Here is a 6,054-nt window from a genome sequence, read left to right on the forward strand (position 1 = left end):
AGTTTTGTGAAACCAAGTGCTAGACTTAGCCAGGTGACAGGAAACTTATGTCAGCTATGCAGGGACTTTGAGAAGGAAGATCAGGTAATTGTAGTTGGGGAGCAGGAAACAGCCTGGCTATGAATCCAAGATATAATATTAAGAGCAACCTGGACAAAATAAGAGCAGAAACTGAGCACACAAATGTGGGGTTTGTGGAGGTCTTTCAGTGCCCTGACGACCCTGGGTAAATACTGCTGTAAGACATGTCTACACTGAGCTGAACAGGATGGTCCAGACACCAGCAAAATCTCACGTAAGTGGAGTTCCAGTTGATGCTATTGGTAGGTGGGGATACACTACACATGCCCTGCACCTAAATAAGAAGGGGAAATATGTTAGCTTCTCTACTAGCTGATACTGTAAGGGGGACCACAGTCACACACAGGATGATCCCTGTAGTTAATGGGACCAGGCAGACAGGTTTTTTAGGTTAAAGCCAAAGTCCAGACAAACAACATTCAAGAAAAATAGAATAAAAGAAGCTTCATGTACACTAAATAGGGATAAAGCTAAGGGTAGTGCCAAAGTACTTCAGCAAAATATTAGGGGAATAAAGAGTAAAGTAGATGAGCTGTTAGTGTGTTTAATTGATATAAAAAACAATAGTGAGATTGATATACTTTGTCTGTCTGAACACTATATAACTGTGGGGATGGGAAGTGTCAGTATAAATGGGTATAATTTAGCATCTTACACTCGCAGATCTAGCATGGATAGAGGAGGAGTTCTCATTTACACAAATCAAGGGTATAAGTACAAAATTGCATATGTAAGCAAATTTTGTGCCAATTAGCATTTTGAAGTTTGTGCATGTGAACTACAGCTAGATAATGTAGTGTTGATATTAGCATATTCATAAAGAAGTGTAACTCCCTATTATGCTGTCTATCAGAAAAGAAGTAGTTATTAATCTGTAGTGATTTCAATGTAAACTTTCTAAGCAATTCTGATAGGAAAAGTGAACTAGAAGTATTATTAATGACATACAACTTAGAATCAGTGATCACCTTCCATACACATATAGCTCAAGACAGTAGCAGTCAACCAAATAATGTATTTGTACAGCAAGAGGCTTTAAAACTAACACATGCTTTCCCTGTGATAAATTAATTTTCAGACCATGATGCACAGTTGATTAACTTACGGAACCTAGCAGGGTGTACAGTTCAGAAACCATTAAGTAAAAGTGTAAGGCTGGTCAACCCAGTATCTATAGAGCACTCCAGAGCAACTTTAAGAAATGTTAATTGGGGAGATGTATATAATGAACCAAATGCTAATGACAAGTGCAACTTATTTCTGGATAAATTTATATCCCCTTTTGAACATTGTTACCCCCAACAAAATTAGTAAATGTACCACCAGTTTTCAAAGAAACCTTGGATTACTACAGGTATTAAAGTATCTTCAGAAAGAAAAAGAAAATTGCGAGACAGCAAGAATTAGTAAAGAAAAAGCAGTAGTACATGGAAGAGTCAGTTTTGAGAAATCCTTGTCAGATTAATTTTCATCTAACAACCCCTTGTGAAATGAGGAGGATCATTAAATCTTTGAAAAATAAATGTTCTGTTTGATTAGATGATATCTCTAACAAGATATTAAAACAATGTGGAGCAGTTACATCTGATGTTCTCAGTCACATCTGTAATGCATCACCAACTCAAGGTATTTTTCCCAGACAGGTTAAAATATGATTGTCAAGCTTCTCAAAGAAGGGGGAGCGGGGGGGAGGAGGACACCACAGATGTCAATAACTACCAACTGGTATCCTTGCTTACAGCATTTTCAACAATTGTCGAGAAAGTAATGTACTCGGGTGGTTAGCAATCTCAACAGTAATGGAGTACTTAGTAAATCACAGTTTGGATTTCAAAAATGCTGTTCTACTGAAACAGCAATATACAATTCCACTGCCTACATAACAGTCCTTAAAAAGTAAAATGTCACCAATAAGAATTTTCTGTGACCTAGCCAAAGGATTTGATTGTCTGAACCATGACATTATATTACAGAAATTGCAATTCTATGGTATTAATGGAACAGCATATGATTGCTTTAAGTCATATCTACAGAACAGGAAGCAAAAGGTTTCTTCATATGGTTTAAGTGATTTAAGGAAGTTTCCCCACTTCACCTAACTAGGGTGAAATTACATTAGGTGTTCTACAGGGTTCAATTGTGGGTCCCCTTCTTATCTGAAACAAGAAGCTAAACTGACACTGTTTGCTGATGATACAAACATCATTATTAATCCAGCAAAAGAGACTCCAATAGAAAATGATACAAATAATATCTCTGGAAAAGTTACCGATTGGTTTTCTATGAATGGGCTTGCTCTGAACTTTGAAAAAACACAGTACATCTATTTTTCTAATATTGGATCTCCTAAAGCGACTAGGTGCAGCAGTCAGAATAATTGCTAATTTTGAGGATATAGAAGTTAGCAAGCAAACCTACTTTGCATACTTTCTCAGATGTCATACAAAATAATATTTTGGAGAAACTCAACACTTAGGCAAAAGGTATTCACTGCTCAAAAGTAAGTGGTGAGAATAATGTGTAAGGCCCATAGTTGCATATATTGTAGGCACCTGTTTAAAAGGTTAGGAATTCTTACAACAGCCTCACAGTTTGTTTACTCAATAATAAAATTTGTTCTCAACAACATGGACCAGTTTAAAAACAACTGTGACATTCATGATTGTAATACCAGAAGACAGACAGACTTACACTGTCCTCTACTTAACCTATCTTTACCACAGAAAGTGGTAAAATATGCTGCTGTAAAACTTTCGATAAATTACCAGATGAAATAAAATGACTGACAGACAGCAGTAATAGTTTCAAAAATAAATAGAAATCATATCTCCTTGACAGCTTCCTGTATACCATAGATGAGTTCTTTAATAGGAATAAATTAATCTAAAAAGAAAGATGATGAAACTTACCAAACAAAGGCGCTGGCAGGTCGATAGACACACAAACATAGGTCTATCGACCTGCCAGCGCCTTTGTTTGGTAAGTTTCATCATCTTTCTTTTTAGATATATTTTTCCCACGTGGAATGTTTCCCTCTATTATATTCGAATAAATTAATCTATTAGGTATAATATGTGTGTTTTGTACCATTTAAGGAAATGGGGTAGGTAATAAAAATTGTAAGCTTTTTTAGAGAGAGAGAAAGAAAAAAAAGGAAACCATGATTCATGTGTAAATTTCTTTACACTTGACACGTTCCACATCATAACAGTTACTATGAGATTGATTAATGGAACACGTAACTAACTAATATATGGTGCTGGGGTTCAGTACACCACAGAGCAGCTGTGCATGCCTTTCCCAAAACATAATTTTATTTTTTACACGTTATGACAAGCATAATTTAATTAATGAAAAGGGATATTCTTCATGAAAACAATGTCATAAATGGTGACACTGTTGTTGAGGTAATAGTCAAACACTTCTTAACATATTTTCTTCCGTTTTCGTGTAAAAACAACCTTGTATATGGGGCCAGCATTTGCAGAAACTGAATTGCTGTAAAAGGTCTATTTTAACCCACTTGCTGAGATGAAAAATAGTCTTGACAACAAGTTTTTGTATCAGTAGTCAGTCCATACATCACAGCAGTGGAACTTGGTGTGTCACAGGGAATGAGTTTCTTGATTTAATGGCCTGGGCTACGAGGATGGTACAACCCCCCCCCCCCCCCCCCCAAAAAAAAAAAAAAAAAACTGAATCTCAAGGTATGCTGCATGGCTATTGAAGTGAAACCATCATTAGTGGGCAACCTGTGGAGGACCTACCACACACAAGAAAGGAAAGGGTACCATGTAGTGCATAATTTGATTAACTTTATTATCATTGAAAAGTGCCACAAAAAATGAAAGGGTAGCATTTAGTGCATAATTTAATAAACTTTATGCTCACCATCTTGAAATGGTTTGGTTGGAGAAACATAGCCCCTAAAATTCACCTTGTCCTAGGGTTTCTGACAAGCAAGGTGACAGACGTCGCAAGGAGAGGACCTGCACTGGATCTATAAACGTGGGCAAATGTTTCCCCATTACCTTGTCTGCCTTTCTCCCAGCTTACTGCCCCAAAGTTTAATACCCAAATCCTGTCATCCGGCTTTAATATGATTGGCCACGTCCCAGCATTCTAGCAGTATTCCAATTTCATGTGGACAAACTTCATGTCATTTTCATACTTTTCCAGGTAGCATAAATCTGCATAGCATCAAATCTCCAAAAGCAGATCATTCAATGACCATAGGTTGGACAAGGGGGAGTTCAGACTAAGGGCAAACATAAGAGTAATGTGTTTGGTTACAAGCCTCATACATGGCCATATTGAAGGCGTACCCAAAGCAGGGTAGGGAACTATCGCAGCAGATATGGTCTGTGTGATGGGGAGTCAGTATGGCAGTGCAAAATCTGTGGTTTACCTACCCCCACAAATGGCTGATTAGGGTAATATGGTGTTGTCGTGGCATGAGCAATACCAAAGCAGAAATAGTGGACGGATGCCCAGACGGAGATACTGGCCTTATCTGTGACTAAAACCATGCACGCCCCAAATGTCCCACATATTGATTGGAGGCAGTTTATCATAATCTGGGTTCTAGTGCCCTGAATAAGAAGCAACTAGTAAAAGTTAACACATTCACGTACACAAAACATATACTGATTGCAGTCTCAAGAGCATGGGAACACCACCACGTTATCAACATACATCTTTTCCATGGGCTGATTAATGACTTTCAATGATAGGAATCATTGTTAGGTATTTAATGCTAGATTGCTAATGCGATGCATCTTATAATCTGATAGAAAACCCCAAATTTGCTTATTGATAGCCTTCCATAGCTTTCATCTTAAACCCCCAAATGACCTCCTGCAGGAGTTTCATTGTAGTATTTAGAAACGAGAGACTAAATCCATGGGTGACACTATTTTATGACCATGGCTTACCTGAGCAGAACAACACAGAATATTCCCCTTCATGAAATACAGCATAACAATTTCCCCTTTCTTAATTCCCTCCTTCAATCTGCTTAGCTGTGGGACAGATTCCTGGTGTTTTCCTGACATCTTTAAAAAAGAAGAGAACATGTGGTTAATACTGAGCAAATTCAATTATATGAGGCATCCAATTTACAGAGTTCACGTCTTTTCATTCAGAAGTTTATCTCATTATTCCCCAAACATCCTGCTTTGGCCATCAGCGATAATATCCTCGGTACTGCAGATGTGCTTAACCCAGAATTAGAAAGCAGATATCCTCACTGCCCATCTTGCAATACATCTTGGCATTGTCAACACCTAACTGAGGTCCCTGTTATCTGTTTCTAACAAGAATGGACAGTGTTCAAGATAGATTTTCATCTTCTCAACTCAAAACAAAAAGGCCAGGGCCTCTAGTTCCTACACAGAATATTTTGGTTCAAGTGAGGAGAGGGTATACAAAGCATATGCAGTAGGCAGTCTCCTATTAGCATCCTCCTGTAGAAGGATAGCCACAACACCTACTTTTGATGCTTCAGTCTGGACAGTAAATTCCCTATTAAAATTGAGCATTGCCATCACAGGGGCACAAGCCAAAGCTACCTTCAAGGCTTTGCATGCTGTTTGCTGGGAAAAGCCACATTCAAATTTCCTCCTTTTTTCCCCTGTGGTCATCAAGAGGTGCACAAGCTGAGCAAAGTTGGAAATAAATTTCTGAAAAACATTGATCATGCCAGTTCTTACAACTTATTCCCGGGGTACAGATTTAAAAGTATAAACTTGCAAACAAGGTGGAAAACACCACACAGTCTCTGGGCCATACGAAGCAGTCATCATTGATATTAATAACATACAAAGAACTGAACCAATCTAAACCATACACAAGCCTGGAACATCAACTGTCCAAGTACAAAATGGCAAGTATGTCAGGAGAGCAAATTGGGAGAGAGATCTCTAAACAATGTGGCGTTCGCTGTGTTATTCTGTGGTTTGGTATTTAACTAAT

Source organism: Schistocerca cancellata, chromosome 5 (genome assembly GCF_023864275.1).
Source record: "Schistocerca cancellata isolate TAMUIC-IGC-003103 chromosome 5, iqSchCanc2.1, whole genome shotgun sequence".
NCBI classification, from domain to species: Eukaryota; Metazoa; Arthropoda; class Insecta; order Orthoptera; family Acrididae; genus Schistocerca; species Schistocerca cancellata.